Source organism: Diadema antillarum, unplaced genomic scaffold (genome assembly GCF_040938485.1).
Source record: "Diadema antillarum isolate AM-2024a unplaced genomic scaffold, OU_Dant_1.0 scf00000066, whole genome shotgun sequence".
NCBI classification, from domain to species: domain Eukaryota; kingdom Metazoa; phylum Echinodermata; class Echinoidea; order Diadematoida; family Diadematidae; genus Diadema; species Diadema antillarum.
In genome coordinates, this window is record NW_027270955.1 from 1,220,716 (window position 1) to 1,246,290 (window position 25,575).

General features: G+C 35.0%; 1 long non-coding RNA gene across 1 annotated transcript in view; it reads right to left on the reverse strand.

Moving 5' to 3' along the window:
• Positions 1-6,693: 6,693 nt before the first annotated feature.
• Positions 6,694-25,575, reverse strand: part of LOC139716541 (uncharacterized) — a 45,896-nt gene continuing 27,014 nt past the window's right edge. The window contains exons 2-5 of the long non-coding RNA XR_011709902.1: positions 15,287-15,456; positions 10,902-10,982; positions 9,779-10,177; positions 6,694-7,859 (exon numbers count right to left, since the gene is read on the reverse strand). This is a non-coding gene — a long non-coding RNA (uncharacterized lncRNA). The remainder of the gene's footprint in view (positions 7,860-9,778; positions 10,178-10,901; positions 10,983-15,286; positions 15,457-25,575) is intronic.

The window sequence follows — 25,575 nt, forward strand, 5'->3', positions numbered from 1 at the left end:
ATATATCTGCGATTACAAATCATTCATACATAAAAATATACAAATTACATATGAATGGCTGTATAGGGCCCCTTAAGCAGGCTTGTGAGTGGGGCCCTATATAATATACAATTAAACAAAATATATACAATGAGAAAAGCTGGACTTTATGAAAAATGGAGACCATAAACACACAAATATACACACACATCCACACACACCCATCAACACACACACACACACACACACACACACACACACACGTGCATCCACACCACATAGAACACACAAGACTGCATGTGTAGGCTCGCCAATCTACATAAAAGCAATGTTTAAGACTAGCTTAAATACAAGAAGTTCATTTCAAATTGTTAAATTATAGGTATTAAACTCTGAACCTACAGAATGTTGTGCTATACATGTGGCACAAGTCTACTACTTGAGGGCGAAATGCTGCAATTTTGGAAGTTTTATTTGCTGAACTAATGGCAAGAATAAAAACAATATTGTGAATGCAACTTAAAAATTGTATGCCCCAAAATAGTCTTCAATGGCATAAACAGACATAGCGAGATTTTAAACTTCTGAACGGAAGAAACTTAAATTCATCCTTTTGGACATCGTTCCAAAAACTGATCTGGGTTTTGGTAAGAAATATTTAATTTGGCTGGATTACATCTGAAAATCAAATAGTCAAGAATCGGCCCAAGCACGTGAATACTAAATAATAACAAACTGAGTGAGATCCCCTGGCTTAGATAATGATGGGGACAATATTTTCATTACAATATCATTAGATTACAAGATTTTTCCAACTAACATTTTCAATAACTTTTGCCAGGAAATGAGAGCTGCGGATTTCATCTGATTTGTTCAATGACAAAAAGAGTTATTATCATAAATAAAGATATAAAATGATATTTATTATTTTGAATAAGAAAAAAAAACACACTTCAGCCCAAAGATATATTTGCAATAAACGGACGTGTGACTTGAAGATATTTTACAAGCCATATCATAGACTGCAGTTCATTTGTGAATGACATGGTTGTCTATTAATCATGTGATACGTTATTCATTTTCACGTGACTTGCAGACTGATGGGCATAGTGCTACAAGGTAGTAAGTATCTCGTGATATTGTAAGTTCAGAAAACATCCGAATATCTGAGTGGATGATGATTGTTACTATAACAATTGAAACGTCAAGCGATTTTATGAAATAAAGAAGAATGTCCCATTGCGTTGAAGTATTAATTTGCCAATAATAATTACAATGGTTTAACAGAAATGTGCATTATCTCTTTCAGCACCTGAAATCACTGTTATTGTGGAGGTCGCTCGAATTCACTTGCCCTGAGAACAAATTTTTCTTTCTGACTACTGAATATTTCAAAATCGTGCGAAAATGACGCTTAACATATGGTTTCTAATATGAACAATGACATTGGTGATAATGTTGATAAATACTGGCTGTTTTCCCCATGGATAATTTTTCTCTGTTAATCAATATTTTTTTCAGCTTCTTGGACGAGCAATGATAGTCAAAGTTGAAAGCCAAGCCAAGTATCCTGGAATAACACCGTCATCGTTGCTATGATTGCAGTTGCTTTGACACTCATTTATATGTGCTATTATTACATCACGCCGTGCTCGTCACACTAAGGCTGTTTTTTGTTTCCCATACGCTGCTCACCTGTTGATAAATGATCCTATTTACTTCCTTCCTGATTGTAAATTTCGATGCTCATCAGCCATGCAATCATTGCCACATTTATCATTGAGAAAGTGAATGGTACTTTTCCCCCTTTATTATGTAAATACTTCTGTTTCTCATCCTGACGCAGCTTGCGCTGGACCATACGTTGACCAGACTTTATTTTTTTTTATTTTTTTTTTACTAGATAACTTTGTTACAATTTCAATCTCTCTCTCTCACACACACACAAACAAACACACACACACACACACACACACACACACACTAATACACATCAATATGGCAGACAAAGGGGGTAGTTTTTCTCAGTTGCAGACATGCATCCGGATAATGACATTTTTCCACCGCTTAACGCGTTCATCAATCACACGCAAAACTACTTGTTATGCAGTTTTGGAAATTTACTATGAACTGGCACTTTTTATCCCCTTTAAGAGTCACCTCACAATTTGATATTTTGCGTTTCTTCCTTTTGGCATTCATGAATGTTGATAATCAAATCGACACATATTTATAGTTGCAGTAATTGGCAGTGGAAAGGATTTCTTTTCCATTTTGGTTGTAGAAAGTGATCACCAGTCATTCATATAGGGCATGGTGTGAAATATGACGGAAATATGAACTACTTTTGTCCCCCAATAATTTTCTCATATCATCCCGTATTTCTGTGTCTGTGTATGTGTGCGTGTGTATGTAAAGTAACTTGTGCAAATGTAGGTGCTATTGATAGTTTTGGCAGTACTTTTCTTCCAAACGCATGTGCGTGTGTGTTTGATTGCATGTATATGAGTGTGTGGGCGATAGATAGCGTGCAAATGTCTCTTGTCTGATGAGTATTTTCTGTCAGTTATAAATATTCAGCAAATTAATCGTATCTCACTTGCCAGTTATCAATCTTAATTATAAGACATGTTCCATCTTCATTTTCTCAAAATCTTTGCAAAATTAAACAATAGAAACAAAATTACGTAATCGTGAAAACTGACAGAACAAATGAAAAGGCAGGGAAAATTTTCCTTGTAGATGTAATTTATTTCAAATGGCCTATCACGCCCGTCGAACAAAAAATGGTAAACAAATTGCCAACCATTCGTGAACAGCCTGTATTCAACATAGACCATACAAAACAAAGCATCTGAAATTGTATCTGCTTGATTTGGTTTCCAACCTATATTAGTGGCATGGAAACTTAGCTGTATATCAGGATACACTAGTTTAGTACTTTAAACATTATACATAAGTGTAATATCGAATGGATATCCACTTAGCCATCGTATACGCCCCAAAGTTTCAATTTCTATGTAAATCAAGCTTGTCAGATAACGTGATGTATATATATATATATATATATATATATATATACTCAATTGTGACAAATGACAGCAAAGAACGTCGCAGGATGCCAATTGAATTATTTAAAACTTTAGACACTTGGTCTTCTGGAGCTTTATATTGTCTGTACACAAACATGGCGTAATAAAGAAATTAACCATTAATCTATGTGCATGCACGGGATAGAATGCACAGAACTAGTCCAGCTGGCATCTTGCAACATCCCTTGTCATCATTTGTTATGGTTGTATTTTGATATAAAAAGGGTGTGGTAAATATATTAGCATCATGCCATTATCATAAAAATTCAATTGTGCTGGTGTTAACGCTCTTATCTTACGTGAGCTATTGACGAACGGTAAAGGTATATAATATTGAACATACATACATACACAGATCTATCTAGCTATATCTATACCTATATATATATATATATATATATATATATGTATATATATACATAGACATAAAAATTCTGTGGTGATAATGATATCTTTATCATTCACAATCTGTCGACTGATACAAAGTTGATAGCTGCTTATGACTTATATGACAGCAGCCACTTTCACTGCAAAGCAATACTAATGACAAATGACTGACAACTCTGTGTTTATGTTCTGTTGTGTTGAGACTTTGGTATTTCTTTTTTTTTTTCTGTACACAAGTATGAATCTAGATAAGAAAATCGTGACATCTTTAGCCACACAAATATTGGGACATAACAAGAAACAGCGACAAACATAATTATTTGAAAAGGTTAGAAGTTACTAGTATAATGAAAGTTGTAACTCAGCAAAAAAAAAAAAAAAAAAAGTGACAAAGGGCCGACACGGATAAACCACTGTTTTCAGTCAAGTATCAGCTAAGTCAAACAACCTAACAGGAAATCAGGTATGTGCGGGTAAAAGTGAAAGGTAAATACATTTAGAATTCCACTCGGATAGAAAGGTGTAGCAATGAAACAAGTTAATACGCTAATGGTCGCAAGGCTGTTAGTGTGTGCATAACAATCACCACCTTCTGTGCTTTCAGCAGGAATATTAAAACTTCTCTTGAACATGTTGAGAGTGTGTTGTATAATGCAGAGGTCTGATGAGGCAAACTGTATGATTAATGATAATTTTATGAGCACAAATTTGATATATATATATATATATATATATACATATTCAATTGCAGAACAGAACTTCAAAGTGGGCATGCATCATACTTTCAACACCAACAGTTTATTTTAAGAACACGCAAACTTTCTGGTACCGTGCCCTTTGTCAGAAAATCACTTGACAAAGGACACGGTACCCGAAAGTTTGTGTGTTCTTAAAATAAACTGTTGGTGTTGACAGCATTACACATGCCAACTTTGAAGTTCTGTGCTATCATTGATAATGTTGTTTAACTAACACGTGGACTACGAATTACTGAACACACACACACTCATTATCATCCATTTATCGGACGTTTAATGAAATATACAGAAACTTACTATGGACATTCTTGGTAAGATTTTTACTTATACGTTCATTATATTTAGGCGGATTTCATTTTCACCGGAAAACCTTTTAATTTCATTCCAATATTAAAGTTGTCATTATTCTGTCTCTTCTTGAGGACGATTCAAGTCCATTTAGTTACTATTTATGATCCAGTACCAATGTATATCAATATTGCAAAAAGCAGCATGATTCCCGTTCAGATAATGTTCTTATACGAATCACAATTTGACACAACACTCAGGTTAGCAGAAAATCGTAAAGGAACGACGCAAAAATGTTTATGAGACGCTACAGTGCTTGGAAATCATCACAAGCTAATTACAAAGTCTCCATTTTCAGAGATGATTTGTATTTCAGACGTGTAATAATCATGGATACGAAGGAATCTACTGATACGAGTAGATATATCTCGTTTGAAAGTAAAATGTGCACTTTTTGTCATTCACCTCTTATTGAATACAGTTAAGAAAATACCTCTATGCATAATTTACACTGAGAGCTTATCAAAAAGGGTTACTTCAGAAATTAAGCATTAAACATGCGTGCATAGTTTGTGTAGGTTTGAAATGTTTTGAAACTTTTGTCATATCTTCACTTGTTTTTGCTTGTTTCCGGAAATTTCATTCGGAATTTATCGATTATGAAAAACAGTTGTGATGACAGCGGTTCAACCAAAAAGAGAAAAAGAAGCCAAAAGAAAAACTGCATGACGGGTATATTAGTAACAATATAACTTCACATCAAACAGGGTAATACCCTCGGTTTTGTAGAGACCAGAGAATAAGATGATATATTTTAATTTTCATACATTAACTTCTGTTCTATACTGTAACAAGTTAGGGCAAGTTGACCATAGTTTATTAATAATAAATATATATTCTTCTCAGAGGTCGTAATCAAAACCACACTTTAGCTTAAGATAGCCGCCTCCTGCATTTGTTGGCAATAACTTGATTGAATAGTCAATGGCTTTCAAGTTGTTCATGTATATTATACAATTTACGCATATTATGATGTATGATTGGTGCATTCATTTTTTTTTTGTCCAATGTATAATTACTCTCGGAAATTTGTTTTTAACATTGTATTTACTTAGTGAATAATCCCGAAATTAAATGAAATCAAATCAAGTCAATTCATATCAAACAGATAATAAATTACGTGAGTCAATGCAATACACAATCTATTTTTCATTGAGTTGTATTTCTTTTTTTTATATAATGTCTTTAGTTTGCCTCTTTCTGCGAAACATAATTATTGTAGTTGTTGAGTCCGCTGGAATTAATCCTACTAATCACTGAGCAAAGATGTGCATATCAAATCTGATGATAACTTCCTTTCACACTCTATGTAAGAAAAACACTCGTGGTTTTTTTTTTTTTTTTTGGTTCTTTTTTTTTTTGGATAGCGAGATTTTCTAATTTTTATCTCTTCAACTAGTATGAATGTCTGAATGCATACAAATATTTTTCAATTAGACTTAATCGTACTACTCACAGAACAAAAATGTACATATCAAATCGGAGGATAACTTTCTTTCACACTCTATGTAAGAAAAATACTTGTTTGTTTTGCTTTTTTAAAAGCGAGATTTTCAAATATTTATCTCTTTAACATGTATGAATATCTAAATGCATACAAATACTTTTCAAACGTACACGTCAATCTTGCGTGTTTATCTAATATTATGAAGCCAAAATTTGCCATCCAAGACATTCTCAAAATTACCTAATAATCAAGCCTGTAAACAGTGGGGACTCTGGTAGTATCAGATATGATTAGTTATGTTATTTTCTGAAACATTATCTGTATGTATTTCGGCTTGATTATTAGGTAATTTTGAGAATGTCTTGGACAGCAAATTTTGGCTTCATATATAAACATGAGATAAAGAGATAATGTCTCAGAAAATAACATAAAATGCTAATCATTCTGATACCTAACAGAGTCCCCACTGTTTACAGTAAGCTCACAGTGATGATGAGATAGATATAACTTGCTAAATTACACCTACAAACTTCTGGAGTAGAAAAGAACACATTTCATATGTTAACAATGAAGTATAAACATCATGAAACGGGCAAGATATATACTTTACAACTGATTAACAAATTGCCCTACATCGACGTAAATATGCACTGAATTGATCAGTGTTTAGTAGTAGCCATGACAAAAGATATGATATTTACGTCGATGTAGGGCAATTTGCTAATCAGTTGCAATGAAAACATCTCGACGGAAGAATTTCATGAATTTGAAGATACATACTTATTCGAAACATGTTACAATCCCCAAGTATAATTTCCATTATCAAGAGGCCTAAGAATATCATGTGTGTTGGGGCAAAATGGCATATAGAGCATGTTGTTGGGTTTTACCACCTTCAGAAGGACTGACAATTTTCTAGTTTTACCGAAGATTTAGAACATTAAATCACATATCTGAAGTGCTATGATCTGGCTGATATTTCAAAGGTCTTTGTTATTAATACATTTTGTTTGTGTGTTTGTCTGTTTTTGGTTTTCCGGTGTATTTTCCGTTCTCCACAATTCTTATAGCAGAAAAGGGTCTGAGAATCCTGCGATATTAAGGAAAAACAGTACGAAGTAACACGGATACTTTTAAATGATCATGAGTCGTAAAGTGGTTTTAGTGTGCCTAGTTTACGAGCAAGCTGAAGATCACTCCACTGTAGTTACAACAGAATTTTATCAATACATTTTGTTTGTGTGTTTGGCGGTTTTCTGGTCCTCTCTGTTCTCCCGCATTCTTATAGTAGAAAAGGGTTTGAGAATCCTTCGAATATTTAGGAAAACAGTAAGAAGTTACACGGATACTTTCCAATAATCACTACTCGTAAAAAGGTTTTTAGTATGGCTAGTTTAATGGCAAGCTGAAGATCACTCAACTGTAGTTACAATGGAATTTTAAATCCGCTTTAATATTTTACACACAATGAAGCTGGAACTGATGTGCTTTAGTACAACCGAACGAAAACCTTTCTCCCTTTCTTAATCATCCTCATTAATGAACCTTTACATTATTTCCACAAAGATAGAAACACTTGCATTTTATGTAAAACATACGATAAGTTTGGTCTTCAGGTTCGAAGAGGAATTATATTTACGTTATAGCTGCAGCTATAAAGAAATTTTATGACAATCATTAAAAATCCAAATGTTCATAAAGAGAAATATTATCATAATATCTAATTCATCCACATTGTGATGGGGATGAGTAAAAACTGATTGAAAAATGCGCTGAAACTTACCACCTGTAAACTTCTACCACACCTACAAGCAGGTCCCGAGGTGTGGAACTGTCTCCTCGTTATATCTGCAGAAGATGGAGTGAAACATATTATGTCAGAAACAAACAGTTCCACTTATTAAATTCAATGCTAAACATAAATAGCGGGTAATATTCAACGCCACGCTCTATTACCTTCAACAAAGTCGCTTACATCACTGTCTTTGTTTACATCAGAGTATCTTGTCATTCAAACTGATAAATTTACATTCAAGCTCATAAGTATTTTTTCTTGCTTATAACATAATCAGCGTAGAGTCTGCTATCAACACTCAATGTCTTCAACACTGACTTGTCACTTTTACCGTATTATTCCAATGGTGCATCTCTCTGCAATCTCGGGGGAATGCCTAAGACCACTAATGAACTTGTTGCTGTTTGTGAAATGAAACTACTATTGCATCTGCTGTCAGGAACCCCCAATAGTGTCAAAGAATATCATTTCTTTACAAATTGCTCTCACAGAAAGATCTTAACTAAACATTGCGCAAGTCTTGGTTGTACTTTCCCTTCATGTCATGTGGTTTTCCTGATCTCTTTTCTTTGCTTGATAACATTGGGACAACCGATATTTCGTGGCGTGAATACACACGAAAGCGTTACATGTTTACTTTTGATAAATTCTTCTGTTTCTCACAACAGTGAGTACGACGGAGACGCGTAGAATTTTCTGGACTGCGGTATATGCGTGGGAATAGCATGGGAGTCAGATCTTTCCCAGTGTCCTTAGAAAGTTCGCCTGAGAACAGTTAGAAAAGTAGCGAACCTATGCTGTGAAGGGCCAACAGAACAGATTCATGTGTAAATATTATCGCAGCAATTTACAGGAAACCGGACTATGTTCTTAGAGAAAAGATACGCTTGTTGTGCTAAGAGTGGCTGAAATAAAGTTACAGGCTCTTATCAATCTTCCTTACAAAAGGAAGAACAACAGCAAGAAAAAAAAAAAAAAAGAATGACACACCTGTACAAACAGGCAACAAAAACCAGCACATTTTCTGGAGTTGATATCAATCATTCAGTGATGCAAATCATTCTGTGATGCAAGGCATTGTGATGAGAGAACACTCAGTTTATTCTGGGTCTTTCATAATTACCCAAAAATAGTTGTGCATTTGATTCAAGTAACTGTCTGTTCACCTTGTTTTGTCTCTGTTCGTAAATAAATCAACAGCAGCACAGACAGTGAAGTTCATGTTTATCAATGCAGATATGATATTGTGGATTTTCATATGTGGACTTTCATATATTTATTTGCCATAATATTTGATACGAAATATTATGCAAAATTTCCCTGTGATTAACACAAGAACAAGAAGTGAAGGCAAGCTCATACAAAATATAAGAAAATTTTCGTTTTCTGTTATACAAATGCAAAATAAAGTTTATTCTTTTTCGTCTTATATTTTGATTCTTTTATCCAGTAACTATTTTGATGATTTAATACGTCAAAGCCCATTTTGTGAAAAGTTTCTAACAAAATAAAGTGCAATCTGTCGGAAAAACCCCACTGGAGAACAAAGAGGTGCTGAAAGTCACTTGTGTATCAAAATTAAGAGCTCGCTTCCAAAAGGCGCTAAAGCCATTGCAAAATGATGGATTTAGCGCCTTTTGGAAGCAAGCTCTTCAAATACCTTTTATTGTGGTGAAGCATTTATGCTCCTGTAAAAACAGGTCTGGCATGCACTGTTTTTCTCCTATCTACTTCATCTTATCACATACTTTTCATCTCAAATTCATTGTTGATGAACTATTACACCAATCTCAAGTTAAAAGGAAAGGAATTACCCAGTGTGCTTGTGTATCTCGTTTGTTAGAAGATAGAAGTAACATGAGGTGCACGACTGCTGCCGGCCAGCATTTTACCATCACCTGGAAACCAACACTGGGAGTCATTTATTGAGTTTGCCAGGGAGTGATCACAGTAGACAAAATGGGGTCCTAACCTTCCAGCAGGCACAGGAACTGCAAGGAAGAAATCACCGGTTGAAGACAACATCACGCTTCTCCGGAGCTGCTGGCGAGATGCTTCCAACGATCGTGGCAGCGGAGCTAGGTCGCGCCCCCTGTCGCGTGAGGCTTCCGTCTTCTATCCCCCTTCATGACGCACAGGCTATGGGGGAAGCCTGCCACTCAGCCGATGTGCGCTGCGTCCCGACGAGCTGCCCTGGCTGGGGCTGTCGGTGGGCCTACTAGCCCTCGACGACCGCGAAATTTGAAGCAGTTCCAAATAAACAAAGCGGCGAGACACATGACGTCAAAAAGAAGAATTGCTTTGAAGAATCGTCGTAAAGCAATGGGGAGAACATCAGGCCAATTCCGGCAAATAGTCTCCTTTTGCCGCTCTGTTGAAAAGAAAATCTTTGAATGATTATTTTGTGCTAAATTTCTATTTATTCAAAAAATTGGAGCATTGATTTGAAAACGTATCAAAGGGTCATCTGGGTCCAATAAAAAAAAAAGAACATAATTATTTTTAATAGGTAAGGCCGAAATAACCATGATGTTGCTGAGAGCACAGGCAAACGGACACAAACGGACACATAATGTTCTTATCTGCACATGGGCTGGTTTAAATCGTTGACGTGCATAAAATGAATGAGAACTACTAACAAGTTTCAAAATAAATTGTATCATGCACTCCAAGTAAATGTTCCCATGTCTGAACACACCTAGTCCGAGCTACCTTACTGTAATGGTAGATTTTGATGATTTCATGACCTCAGCAGTTGCTTCACAGGTCACCCGAATGTTTTAATTTCAGTTTTCTTGGGAGGAGAAGGAATCATTAACACAGTCGATGCTGTTTGTTTTCTGAAAATCGCTACATTGCATCATGTTATTTGTGTAAAGTTATGGAGTTTTTTAAGTCAATTACCTTCTGTAAACCTATTAAGGTCACTTTCTTCTTATTCCGCATAATGACTTGTCGTGTCTTAATGTGTCATACACAAAGAAATATCAGTTACTATGGAAACACAGAAACACAGCTCTCTCTAGACCTCCACGTATTTGTGGCAGATACTTTGCAATATGTTCTTTAAAAAACCTCTCCATTCAAGGACTGACCAGGTATTCCATCTTTCGTCTTGTATATTCCATGCAATGTAGTCTTCCGTATTTGCTTGCTTCAAACTGTTGTACGCCAATCTGTACAGAAAATTTACGGTGTAACATCTGTGTCATGATTTAATAAACTAAGGAAAAAACCTTCCAAAAGTACATTCAATTAATTCATTTCATGAGTGTGCTGTCTTGGCATGAGACAGTGCATCAGTGATTTTCAGTTTGCAAACGTTTGTATCAAATCATGAAAAATTTATAACTTTGATATTGCCAGCATTACCCCTTTTTGTGCCGATGAATCAAATGTGCGTAAGATACACACACACACATATATATATACACACACACACACATACACACACACACACACACACACATGTATATGCACAGGAACTTAATGTGCACACAAAGGACTCAAAAATAATGTGAGACTCTTCAATGTATTTGCTTGCTGAGACATTTTCCCTTTGTAAGTGGAAAATGTACCTAAAGACGAATTTACAGGCGTTTTGAATTTCTTTTTTTCTTTTCTTGAGGATGATGGAACCGTACAACTTTACATTTTGCAAATGCAGCATGCGTCACATAAGAAATTATTTAGGTCAAATTGACATTTAGAATTAATGCCCTATGTATCTCAAATAGCATCTAGTATGACTATATCCAGTATGACATGCCAATATGTTTAATCTAAGTTGAAGTTTATTGATAAGACTGGCTACAAAGTTTTCCAAATGTTATAGTGCACAGATGTGTATTTGTGACATTTCTTATTTTAGCTCATGGGAGAATTGCGAATTGATGACACCACTACTTTGCATAATCAAGATCATGCCAACATCACAATTCGTTGAAAAAGTCGAAGAGGTAGGACTCAATCACATTTTTTCTACTTTACGTCAAAAATGTCGACGAAGCTTTAATGCTTCATTACTTTGACAGTAGTCTACCTAATAAAGTAAACTTAAACACCGTTAAACACATTTTGGAACTGGGCTCAAACCCAAATCACTTCATAAATGCTCCTTTCTGAATGCATTCAACTACTTGGTATAAGAGCATCACCAGCCAAGATAGAACAAGACACTAGCACACAGAAAAATAAGGAAACAACAAAAACTACTAACACTTTTAGTGACAGATAGTTTCTATAGGAAATTCTAGTGGAACGAGTCACGGCAACGGCCGCCAAACAAAGGAAACCTACGCCGACAAAGTCTGGAAAGCAGCGTGAGTCAACAGGTGTAGGGAGAGAAGAAAGACAGGTACTGCACAACAAAGGCACTGCACACGAGCGAGGTGATAGCAAAAGTAGGTTGTGATCCATGAACCCTGTTTTGGAAGGCGCTAAGTGAAATTCATGTTGTGTGCGATTTGAATACCATTTCAGCGGGTTTTTCCTTTCAAATAAACTCTTATGAAGGGGTAAATCGTGTAGATCTTAAATGTGGAAAGAAATGCTTTTGTTTTTCGACTGTTATTTTCTTCGCTTGCACCGAGAAATCCTTCGTCTATTTGCTTGATGCGTGCAGGCTCTTTCTGCGGTTTCTGCATGGTTGTGATTACATCTTTGTTCGTTTTTATCTGTTCACTTCCAGTTGGCTTTGAATTATGACTCCAAGTTCTACTTTGGAGAAAGAGACCTATCGAAAATAGCGATCAGGTATCAAAACGTGGCACATGCCATAAAAGATTAATCTCTATGGTGTAGATTACAGTAACCCAAAAAAAATCATGTTGTTTTTAACGTCAAGTTACAGAAATCTTTGGTCTTAACTTATCAGTTATATGATAATGTCCCAAGTCGACTTCATTGAGCACACCCTCTAAAAAAAGAGATTTAAAAAAAGAAGGTTTAAACAAGAGGAAAACTTAAAACACATCAATGAAATTCACCTTTTCATTAACCTGCTCAACGGCATATGTGGTTTAGGTCTGCAAAACTTGGCGAAACAGTTAACGTTTTGTATTCCTTTCTATTGTCATTTAAAGAGGAAATCCAGTCCAAATATATGTTAATCTGACAAAAAAGTAAAATCTTACCAGTTCAACGGTAAAAATTTGACTGAAATCAGATGAAAAATAATGGTGTTATGACATTTTGAAGTTTTGCTAATTTCTACAAAACAGTTCTTGTACAGTGGATATGAATATGCAAATGAGTGAGCTAACCATGTCACATCCTTACAATTTTCCATTGATCGTGTAAAAAAGAAAATGACGAAAATTCAATGTTTCTGTCATTGAAGTCTAAAACATGACGTTATTCCAGGCTGAATAACTTCAGAACAGTGATTAGTTACATATACGAGGATTTGAGCCTCGGGCATAATTGGGTTTTAGTGAAAAAACTGGAAATTTCACAATTTTATTTACAAACTATATGGTAAGTTGTGAGCGAATGACATGCTCAATTTGCCATTTGCGTATTCATACTGACTGTTCAAGAACTGTTTCCCCCCAAAATTGCGAAACTTCAAAATGTCATAATTTCCTTATTTTTCATCCGATTTCGATCAAATTCATACCATTGAATTCGTAATATTTTACTCTTTCTTATCAGACTAACTTATACTTGGACTGGATTTCCCCTTTAAGAAAAGATATTTCTTGTAACTATGCATTGACAAGGGGGTGGAGGAAACGTTACTGTTTTCCATTCTTTCCTAGACTGCGTGGAACGCAGAGATGATAATCTATTTGTCACAACTTTTTCGTTCAGAGAAAACAGTTACGACAATTCAGGAATTTAACATACCGTTTGGGATATTCCTCGTCATTGTCTTTAATCAAGATTAAATAATTGTTCCTTTATAGTTGCTTCTTTCATGATTCTCATCAAGCTATCCTATCAGTTCATGAACGTCCAGCCGTGCAAATGTTTATTCTAAATAGGTTCTAGATTTTTAAGTCAAATTCAGAAATTAGATCTCACGTAATCGGGGAAATTCCAGGAATTTATTGACTAATATACAAATGTATGTTTATGCTGTAATATGGACGCCTGTTGTGTATATGTGCATATATGTATCTACATATCTATATATATACATGGTAAATCAATGTTTTAAATTTTTTTCACTCCAACCTTTTGGAAAATTTTAGATTTAACACTCAAAATGTTGAACTACCATTTCACAAATGGTAAATTTGGATATTTGGAACTTTCTTCCTTCTGAAATTCGAACCTTAAAGTCTATGCACTCTTTTAAGAAAGCTGTAAAGACAATACTGCTCTCTGGATATCAGTGAGCTTATAATGTCATTGTAATTGTATTTTATATGAAATTCCCTCGTGGAAATATCGCCGTTCTGAATTTATTGCGTAATGTTATGTAACCGACCATGACCTGTAACTGTTCACCTGTACCTTAGTGAGAAAATACTTTGCCATGCTTTACTATTCAGAGATCCAGGTGATCTAACTTTGTGTATTAGCGAAAGCAGACAGACCTCTCCTCTCTCCCTTCTTCTATCCTATCTCTATGCAAGTCATCCCTCCCTCCTATTTTCCTATATGTTATGGATTATGTACGAGGGCTGCATGCAAATCAATCAATGCTTAAGCTGCAGCCCTTCTGTGTTATTCATTGCATCGCTGATATATTTTGTTGTACATTGTAAAGGCAATGAAGAAACTTACTTTGTTAACAATTAATGTTTATGTATATAATATGTATGGCACCAACAATGCATAATATTATGATATATGTGTATGTATCTACATGAGCAATGATATAATGCAGGAACCAATCAATCAATCAATCAATCAGTCAATAAAATACAACATTTTGTCGGCTAAATTTCACATTTACAAACAGGTTGAAGGAGTAACATATAAGATGTTGATTTACCATTTCATTTTTAAGAGTGTATATGTACGTACATTATGAAAATGAAACCACAATTTATGTAATACGCAGTAGAAAGGTAGCGAAAGGTAGTTTACATGAAGCATTTTGGAGCTTGTTACTTGATAGTTCATACACTTAATTACACTAACAAGGGAAGACCTGTGTCCCAAATAGAATTGTCGAGAATAGATGAATACAATGTCTCCTTTTCTATCTTAATATTGCAATATTTTACCGGACAGCCGCCCTTTTAATTCACTGACGTGAACTAGGTTCCTATCAGAGATTAATACCCAATTGGATTTGTATATGCATATGACACAAAACGTTTGAAGCGGGTTTGTGCCTTTGACGTTACTACAAGGGAACTAACTTTTTGCCTGGATTTTATTCCTTTACTAGTAGAGGCATATTATTGCTTGATAGCATGCCCAAAGGTAAGCAACGTTCCTACTATTACAGAGGAGCTATACCCCCTACCATGTAGATGGTATAGGCATCCCCTCTAATACACGTAATAGGCAAATGACCTACCACTTTTGACCGCAGAGTTTGGACCATGTAGATGGTATAGGAAGGCGCACCAGCCAGCAAAACAACAGTTTTATTTGGAGGCTTTTGACCACGCAGATGGTTTAGATATGCGGACAAAGATGCAAAGTTGATGTTTTCTGCTCCTTCTTCGTGAAAACGGCCACGGTGACCTGTAACAGTAGTGTTATCATGATGCAAACGTGAATAACTGTGTTTAAGTTCATGCATAAAATTCATGTATGAACAAATCATAGAAATGAATAGACGAACACATTATTAACAAGAAACGAAGAAGAGGAATGAAGTGGGATTTAGATACTGCAACATAACTCAAGAGAATTGATAGATCAATAAATGTATGTAATTTTGACGGAATTGTCACTTTCTCATTATTTTGTTTCAGCATTCGTCACTATCATATTTCTAACAGTAATGAACATTCAACGCACTGCAGGCTGACGACTTTGACTGAAATTAATGATTTTTGTTAAATCATAACTCATATATTATACATATGTCAATATCATAACTGACGAAATCACCTCATGAAAATAGTGCTCAGAGATATTTTTTTTTTTTAAATTATGCAGGCACAGGTGGATGAACCCTCATTTAACCATTATGGTGCAGTATCCTAAAAGTTGAATATGAAGTTTGTGAAGACATTATTATCGTCAGTTTGTAACGTTTTGTTGTCAAACTATGTCGAGATGTTTAGATTCATTAAATTTATTCTGCTCATTTGTCTGTCTGTGTTTAAGAAAGAAATATATCTTTCCTAATAACGTTTGGGTTTCTTTCTTTCTTCCTGCTAAAAAGAGGTCTAATGGTTAACTGCAAAACGTTTAAGTTTGAAATTCCCTGTTAATTGATGCATGATTATTTCACTGCAGATTTTGGCTTTGTTTGTGTGTATTTGTTAATATATCGATTTGAATTAATTTGCACTTTGATTCGATTCCACTTCCTTTCTTTTTTTTACAATTCAAGTGAAAGTATTCTTCAAAATCAATCACCCATTATCTTTGCAATGTATTTCAAACACTTCTTCGATGAATATATGTTCGATAAAATACCAATTTCATGTGATGATACAGTCAAAGGTAGAATACACTACTCATCGTTTCCTTTAATTGTGTAAATGAAGCATTAGAATGAAAAGTTTTTACATTCTTCCCCAGTTTACTTCGGTCCGCAGTGTGACTTTCATTGCATTTATTTTCAATATTTTCGGCGTTGATATGAGTGTGAGAGGTCGAGGTTATATCTTCACAATAGTATATTGTTCAGACATTACAGGCACGTCTTGGACACAGACATGTTCTTAACATTAGCAGTTCCCTAAATTTTAGCATTTTACCAGTTCCTTCCATTTCCTTACATATTAGCAGTTCCCTCCATATCCGACATCTTTTCCTTGATACGTTTCAGTTACAGTTTGCCTATGAATTTCCTTAAACCTATGTTTTGTTCGAAAAATAAATGATCTGCATCAATTTCGCTTGAATGTGCGAAAGTCAAATTGTTCTCCAATTCTTTGTATATGCAAAAGCCATATTGTATTGCATACTATTGTCGGAAATGAAATGAAATGAAATGAAAATGAATAAAACTTCAGGATGGATTGCTCTGTTATAGTCCCCATATCACACATTTACAATATCACTTTATACATTAACATCTAACACTGATTTTTTTTTTTTTTTTTGCAAAGACTTGCACGGTAAAGAGACTCGGAACGAAATAACCGTTGATAACACACAACCAACCGAATTGCTCGTTGAAGTGACCTTAAGATATTTTTGACTCTTGGTGCCGGTTAACGTGATGTTCGATTCATCTTGATTCGATTTAGTTGTATTCTTTTGGTTTTCGTATCATTGTCATACATACATGGATCAGAATAAAACTTAGATCGCAAGGAATGACATTCTCTTGGATACACATATGCCGCGATAAAGTTGAAGCGAGAAGTATTACAGCTTGAAACCTGTACCACAGATAAACTGGGTTTAAGCATTTGACTTTTTATCGAGAAATGAGGTGTGCCCCGGAACCCTCGGTGTACGAACGTTACGTGTCAAGACTCAGGCTTATACCGTTCGTCTAAAGAGCAGGTTATATGCCAAATGAAAAATGTTTTTCAATTTTTTATGTATCACCGGTATCTTAGTAGTTTATAATGACATACGATATTCGAAGATTTTATTCGTTCTTGCATTCTCGTACGGGGTCACGATTGTTTAATACGTTTCATGCAACGGACAGAATTACTTCTCCTTTAGCTGCTCAACTTCCACGGTACACCAGCCCGTCAAGTGGGGAGATTCGGCCCGGTACAAACCCAGCAGCCCCTACTCCAAGTAGCTTTATGCAGACTTTTTGTCTGTTCTTCATTAGTAACGGTTTTCTCTCGTGACGTAATTTGCCTTTTCTCCTTACTTCAGTTGTTGGAAAACCTAGTATATTAAATTGCTCTACAGAACATACGAAAGTACTTTTTTTTTCTCAAAGTTTAAGTGACATGGAAAATTAAGGTAAAACGCCTTTACGGGCTGTCTAATGTCATTTAGCATAGTATTGATATAGCTTCATGAGTGACATTATTCTCGTATATTCCTAGTAACTCAGATAAGCTCTATTTTACTCTCTCTATATATTTCATGACATCTATGTAAGGTCTGACGTTGGAAAAGCACAGGTAGTATACCTATGAGCTCTCGTAAACTAGCCGCCTATCGTTCGCCTGTTCAACACGTAAACAATGCCCAGACTTTGGAACAGATACAGAACACAATTCGTCTGCATTTTATTACACTGGTATATATCACACTAAAACTTTCGAGAAGTAGATTACGCATTACATGCCTTGTTACTTGCCTTAAAAAGCAAACTGATGTGATTATGGTACACTTAATTTTGTGTACGTGGCATCTTAACCGACTACTTCAATAATACTGTTGCATCAGCGAACCTATTTTCCTACTTTTAAATGAAATACCCATGGTCAACCCTCTCTCTTTCTTGATTTACCTAAAATGTAAAGAAGAAACAAAGGTTCCCCCATTTTCTTCTTCACCTGTTTCGCTTTTTTTTTTAAACTGCTGATTCTAGCATGAGGACAATAACATTACAGCATGATACGAACATTGCTTCTGCCCCAAGGTCAATTTCTTGTCAAATTATATGTAAGAAACTTGTGTTATGTATAATTAATGAAATTACACTTCTTGAACATCGCGATGACATACATGACATGACATTGAAAAAAAGGGGTAATAAAAACAATTGAAGAATCCGAAAAACGGTTTAATAGAACGGAATATGGAGTAATTATCAATTCAATGAAAATAACACAAGAAGTGTTTAAGATTTTGAGATCACGGTAGATCTATAGTAGACAAATTAGTGAGCCTGATTATATATTTTTGTCTAACATATTATCCATCAAGTCAGTGCTCAAAGCCAAGAGATGAGAAATCTTTCACTAAGAGTTTTATGAATGATTCTAAAATGAGGTATTAGTGTTGGAAAAACATGCTATGGCACAGTGACTGCATCAGAAAAACAAAGCTCTGTACTGTGTTTTAACGTGTCTCATGAAGGGATTGTTAAAAACCCCACAAATACCTGGTGTCATAGGTACATTTTCGTTGTTTTTATTTACAACTATGGTTTGACTGGTAAATAAACATGAAGAGAACCTACAATCTCAAGTGTTACCACTTTCTTTCTTTTTTCATACATACTGTCATTTTATCTGTCAAGCATTTAGGAAATGAATACTAACTACATTTCCTTGATTACTCCTACAATCATACGTTTAGTAAGGCTTTGCTCACAGAGTTTATGTTTATAAATGTTAACACACACAGATATATATATATATATATATGTATATATATATATATATATGTGGTTTACCCTATAACCCTGATTTTGATTTATGTACAGCATACTTGTCCTTGCCCGTGTTTAATACACTATAAAGAAAAGTATTTGAAAGTGCAAAAGTTATTTTTGGAGTCTAGAATAGATGTATATTTTGATGGACAACCTCAACTGAAAATTCCAAAGTAAGCTGAATGTGATTGACTTATACATCCAATATCAAAATGACTTAACCACACCAAAGAAAAGAGTATCTAAGGAACAAAGAGACAACCGTACAGTACATAAGTATATGTATGTAAATATAAACCCCTCAAAAACGTCCTGCAGTTCCAGTTTCATGTATCATATTTCACTTTAAAACTCTATCATTTTCATTCAAATGTGACATCATTAAAAATCCTGTTTAGTATCTATTTTGGAAGCATTCTTGGAATGCACAGTACGACTGAGTATGAGGAAGGGTCAAGTGAGAAATGCTACAAATGGAACAAACATGTTATGTCAAAAAGAGTAATCCCCATTTATTTTGTCTTTTCAGGGAAGGTTGTATTTCTGTTGTACGTTTTAAAAGATGTGAAATAAACCCCAAGCTTGAAACCTAAAACATTCATAGTTCAAACTGAATATTTCCTGTATACTTGGTTTTAAGAGTAAATAAAAAAAATACATATGCGTAGATAGATGAAGACAGAGGAAGATATAGAAAGACATGCATAGAAAATGTGTCTTGTTCTCATGAAAAACTAACTTTGCTGCCGAATATTATTTTCAGATTTTTGACGTGAGTGAATTCCCCAGACTCTAAACTTTCAAATGATGAAAAATCCAAACATTCCTTGGAACAAAGATAACAGAAATTTTGTAAATGAAACTTTCGTTTTGAGCATATATTTAGTACCGTATTTTCAGTCAAATACCGTATTTAGCATATTCCATGGTTTAATGTCTGAGTTACGTCCGGACACACACACACACACACACACACATACGCACACACAAGCATAATATGTACACACATATGTGCATATATTATGCTATTCTCATAATCATCATCACTATAATCATTAGTTTAGATTAAACGTCATAATAGATTGAAGTGAATACGTATGACATATCACAATATGAGCTGAAAACAATATATTGATTGATAAAGTTGTCTCTTGCTTTTCTTCGAGTAAATATCGTTTGCTCTTGATCATAATGATATACTGATGATGATGTTAGGAATTTTTGTTAACAAATTTAGATCAAAGGACCAGTGTGCTGGACCTAAAACAAGGATTTGATGATCTGCATTTATCAACAGTTTTTTTTTTTTAATGCAATCATAAAAGGTGTGAGTTATCATTCAAGCAAGAATATCTTTCATGAAATCCTCTGATCATGCTGATGTTCAAATATCAATGGCTCTTGTCAATGATGTTATGACTGCCAAAATCACGGATATTACACGTTTGGCAAGGTTATGAAGTTTTTTTTCCCCCCAAATGATGTCACGACACATTGGAATTCGGGAAGATCGTGATACTTTTTGAATAAAATTATACTCAGGTACCTATATCAAATGTTTGATTATTTCAGATTTCATAAAATCCCACCTGCGTGGTTGGCAAACCTTCACATATACATCCAAAATGGTACATGCATGTAAAGAAATAACCTGCGCGAGGAAGTACAGGAGACTACTTCAAATATAATGTGGATGCATCAATTTGCACACTTCTTCACGAATTTGTCATCATCATTCTGTTCATGCACGTGTGATTATATATTTCTTCATTCGAGTATATAGTTGTTTAATTGGTATATTGTCCAATTTATCTTCATGTACCATGTGTTTTAAGAGTATATATATATATATATACACACACACATATATATCTATATATTACCTACTGAAATCAGAAGTTGAAGATTTGAATCAGCTTAATACGCTTAATTTTGTTGTATGTATGTTTTATTTGTTTTCGAAGCGGACTGTATAATATGACAAAAATACCTATTCTTATGTTGAAATCTTTAAAGAATGCAAATTGATTTAAGAGACTTCGATTTTCAAGTTTCCAGTCGCTTTGATAACGAATACGTTGTTGAGTTGATATATTGCATACTTCTGCACTCATATCATATTCCGATTTCACTCTCTGCCATATTAAGTAACATTAAGGATCAAATTTAAAGCGGGCAAGGATAAAAAAAGGTAATGGATACATACTTTATAATACAACGCGTTTTCCATATAAAGGATATATAATTGACAGTAGGGCATCGTAGATATCCGTGTGTCTTTTAATGCAGAAATCGGAAGTATTCGTCGTCTTTTCTTTTTCAAACTACGCTTTATTTCTCTGACAGTTTGCATCAGGGTATACTGCACATTCAGATTACACATACGGATGTACTTCACTGAATTCTAACGTTATTCGCTACAATTGCCCCGAAACTCTCGTCACTTTTAAAAATATGTGACATGTTTGTCACAGAAATCAGTGTCAACTTTGGGTGGTGATACTGAAGGTATTATCTACGAGAGTTGTAGCATTAATTGGAGGATGAAGATCTCTAGCAACTGTATATCCTGAAGTCCATTATTGTAGTTGCCATCCCCTTGAAAGGAATAAGCTACTTCGAGTGAATAAATGGACATCTCCTAACGACTATCTATTCCTGCTACTGTTATTTTTCAGTTACAGTTGCAATTCTTATAGAAAGTGTACACAACAGATATCTTTATGTGCCATTCATCCGTTATAATTAGCAATGTAATTTGCATTTAACGGCGCACGTGGCACATGTAACCCGCTAACTCATGTACATCAATTCCTAGACAAAGGAAATATACTGTTAAAGAGGCCACCTTGTAACACTGGTAATAAAATGGCTCTTTTTCGCGAATCCTGTTAGCTGCCGTTTTAGAAACGCCCCAGACGTACAGCTTATTGTACGATGAAAACCACAGACAGTCAAAATATGTGGGATCATTATTTATGTTGCATGCCTGCTTGTCTACTTCCCTATATAGTGTATAAAATAATACAGCTTTTAAAGCCAGACAGTTTTTTTTCTCTCTCTCTTCCCCCTGCCGTTAAATTGTACTCAAGCACACATTTCGTTTACAACAGCCAATAGAACCATGGCTTCATGAGCAGACACAAAGGTATACAAAAGGGGAAAAAGAAGGAAGGCTGTAAACCCGACCTTTCAGCAATTTACGTATACCCGCTGTTTTCTAGAAACACGCACCCCCGGATAGATATGTCAACGGTACCCTAAGGCCGGTTAGTATCCCTCCGCGTGGCAGTGCAGACTTCTAAATGGCGATCGTTGATTGGTCAGTTGATTGGCCGTATCACTAACTCACAAAATTAGCGAGAATTTCGAAACTTTGCAAGTAGTCCTTTGATTTATCGACCAGTCACTGGAATATTAAATGGATAAAGCAACATTCAAATCACCTCCAGGGGAAATATATAAAAAATTGTAACTAAAAATTGCTTAATCACATGTGTTACTCTATAGGAGGCCTTGGCGTTCCTTTACCAAGGTTAGACTTGTGAATGCCCATACAAATCAAGGTGTAATGAGTCATAACTTGAATGCGCCATCAATGCATTAAGAACATTCTGTTGTGTGCGAAAGTTGATGGAGGGCGTAACCTTTGTTCCCTTTTTCTTGCTTTGTTCTTTAAGCAAGACTTATGCAATATAATTTTTTTTAGCTACACTGTTATAGATATAATAATAAATATGTTTGTGTCCCTTTTTGTTCCGATTCACGTTGATTCATTCTTGCATGAGGAAAAGTAGCAATTTACATTGGTGTCTGTTTCCATTTTTATTCACACCCAGCACTTGAATACTTCAGAGATCCTGATGTACATGTATAGATGAAAGCAAATTCTACTTCCCCCTGCCCATCACAACCAACGCTGACAATATACCCGCCAGAAGGAAAAAATTGAAACAAAAATTACAACTTTGTTCCTTAGTTGTCGTTCTCTTATAAGCTGTTGGTCTATGATCGGCTGTCGTAATAAGATGGTCTGCAATTGAAAAAAAAAATTGAACTTTCTACTTATTACCTTTTGTCCTTGAACGAATATGCTACGCGCTTTAAATCAACGTTTTCTTCCCAAGGCCAGTTGACTGTCAAAAGTTTCACGGCTATGTCCACTACTTAATACTTGTATAGCAATGGAAAGCCGTGCTTTATTCAAATTTTACAGATGTCATCAGTCACACTGAGGATGTATATAATATAAATATATAGATATAATACCTTTTTAAAAAGATTCATAAAAACGTACTACCTTATATTCTTAAGTGGATATGCCCCCACATACACACACACACAAACGTATATATAGATAATTGCGAATAGCTGCATAATATACACATAGATAGAAAAAAATATGAATGGAAGCATGAATTCATATGTACATATATATATATATATATATATATATATATATATATGTGTGTGTGTGTGTGTGTGTGTGTGTTATTCGCGATTTGCTGTTTTCTAGGATAAGATTTTTGTGGGTGTGTGTGTGTGTGTGTTTGTACAAACAGAGTATCTCCATCGAGTATCTATCCATCTTATTTCGCTTTAATCTGAATTTACAGAGATACGAGAATCGCGACGGCCATACATATTGACAAAATGAAGCCCGTAAGTTAAGAGGCCGTTGGCGGTTATTTCCCATCAGCACGGAGTGCAAGCACGGGGAACTGCTGGCGGTGAATCATGGTGCTTGCGCTTGCTCGGTCCGAGACCGTAGACAGCCAGTAGAGTCACGTCGAAGGCGGCATGTTTTTGACACTGCCGCCCAGCCCAGTCCCCGCATGATTCTGCTGGAGTACCGGTAGTCATGGCTTCGTCTTGGTTTGGTTATTCTCGCTGACTTGAATTTCTTAATAATTGGTAAATCAAGAGTGGGTTATCATTCACATTATCACTGCTTTAGAGATGCGGTTGCAGTTGATGCTTCATCAGTGATTACGAGTAGTACAAATTTAGTTAACAATATAAAGAGCGGTACTATACACGTCCTTACAAGTTCTTACAAGCACACGTTTAGCAATTTGTTGTTTGTTGTCATAACTGAAAATTTTACTCCTAAATTCAATCTACAAAACGAACTTACACGTATAAACATAAATATATTTATACATACAAATTCTGTGTCTAACTGATATACCTGTTCAGAATTTTGCAAGGGAATCTTCATTGCAACCGTGTACGATAGTCACATTATCTGACGATGTTTTCCACTAGGTGGCATTTTCGACGTAATATATGGTTTGCATCGGAAATAGCCATGCCCGCATCATTCATTTTTCTTTTCTTTTTTCAAGATATTTACTCCTATAAATTTTTAAAATTATATGAAACTGAAAACTGCATTTTGACAAGTGCACATAAACAAAAGCGCCGGGACGAGCAACAGAGGCAACACAAGTGAGATAATTGTGTAACTTCACATAAACATACTATTAGCAACCACATTTTCCCCGGATAACCTTGCATTATCGGAGATTTTATCGAGAAATTCCTTTGGTTTAAGGATAACACACTTCAGTTCAGTTCAGTTCAAATTTACTTCGGTTTTTTTTCACAATGAAATGATATATAAACATAAATTTCACGTCACTGTGGTTGCCTCCTCTTCAAACCACATTACAATAATCATATCAAATTGCTATTTTAACCAATTTTATTGGAGATAAATCACTCTTTTGGAGGTGGTTCCGCCTTTGACGATATGAAAAAAGCCAACAGCTTCGATGATCAGATAGTAATCTTATAAAACTGTCATTCACGTCATACTTCACGGGAGGACTGTTTTCTATCAACTACAAACAGTAAAGAGAAAACGATGAAATTCACCTAGAATAACTAGTATTATTAAAATGTACTCCTTTCACTCCTTTCATCACTGTTAGCAGAATATCATATATATGAAGAGATATGCCTACATAATAAAAAAGGAAATTTTGATTGACAAAATGACGACTATTCATTCAATGCTGTACATGGTTCAACACTTCTATAGGTGACACCTTGTTAGCAGAAAAGAAGACCTATTGAGTTTATCTCAGAACATAAACCTCCTCTACTGTAATAGAAAAAAAAATGAGACTTTGATGGATCACTTCCAATGATTTTGGATTAATAATCTGTGTGTAGGACTTCTGTTGATAGCACATCATAAAAATCACATCAAATTTGTTGATTGAGTTCCCTTACTTGAAACAAGTTCCTAAAAGTCACGACGAGATTTTGCGTGCGGTTTTCGGGTCAAAAGTGTGGCAGATTGTAACAATTGTTCATCGATCTCTATAGTGACAACTGGAAGATTTGCATTTGACACTGGTTTCCTTATGACTAAAGTC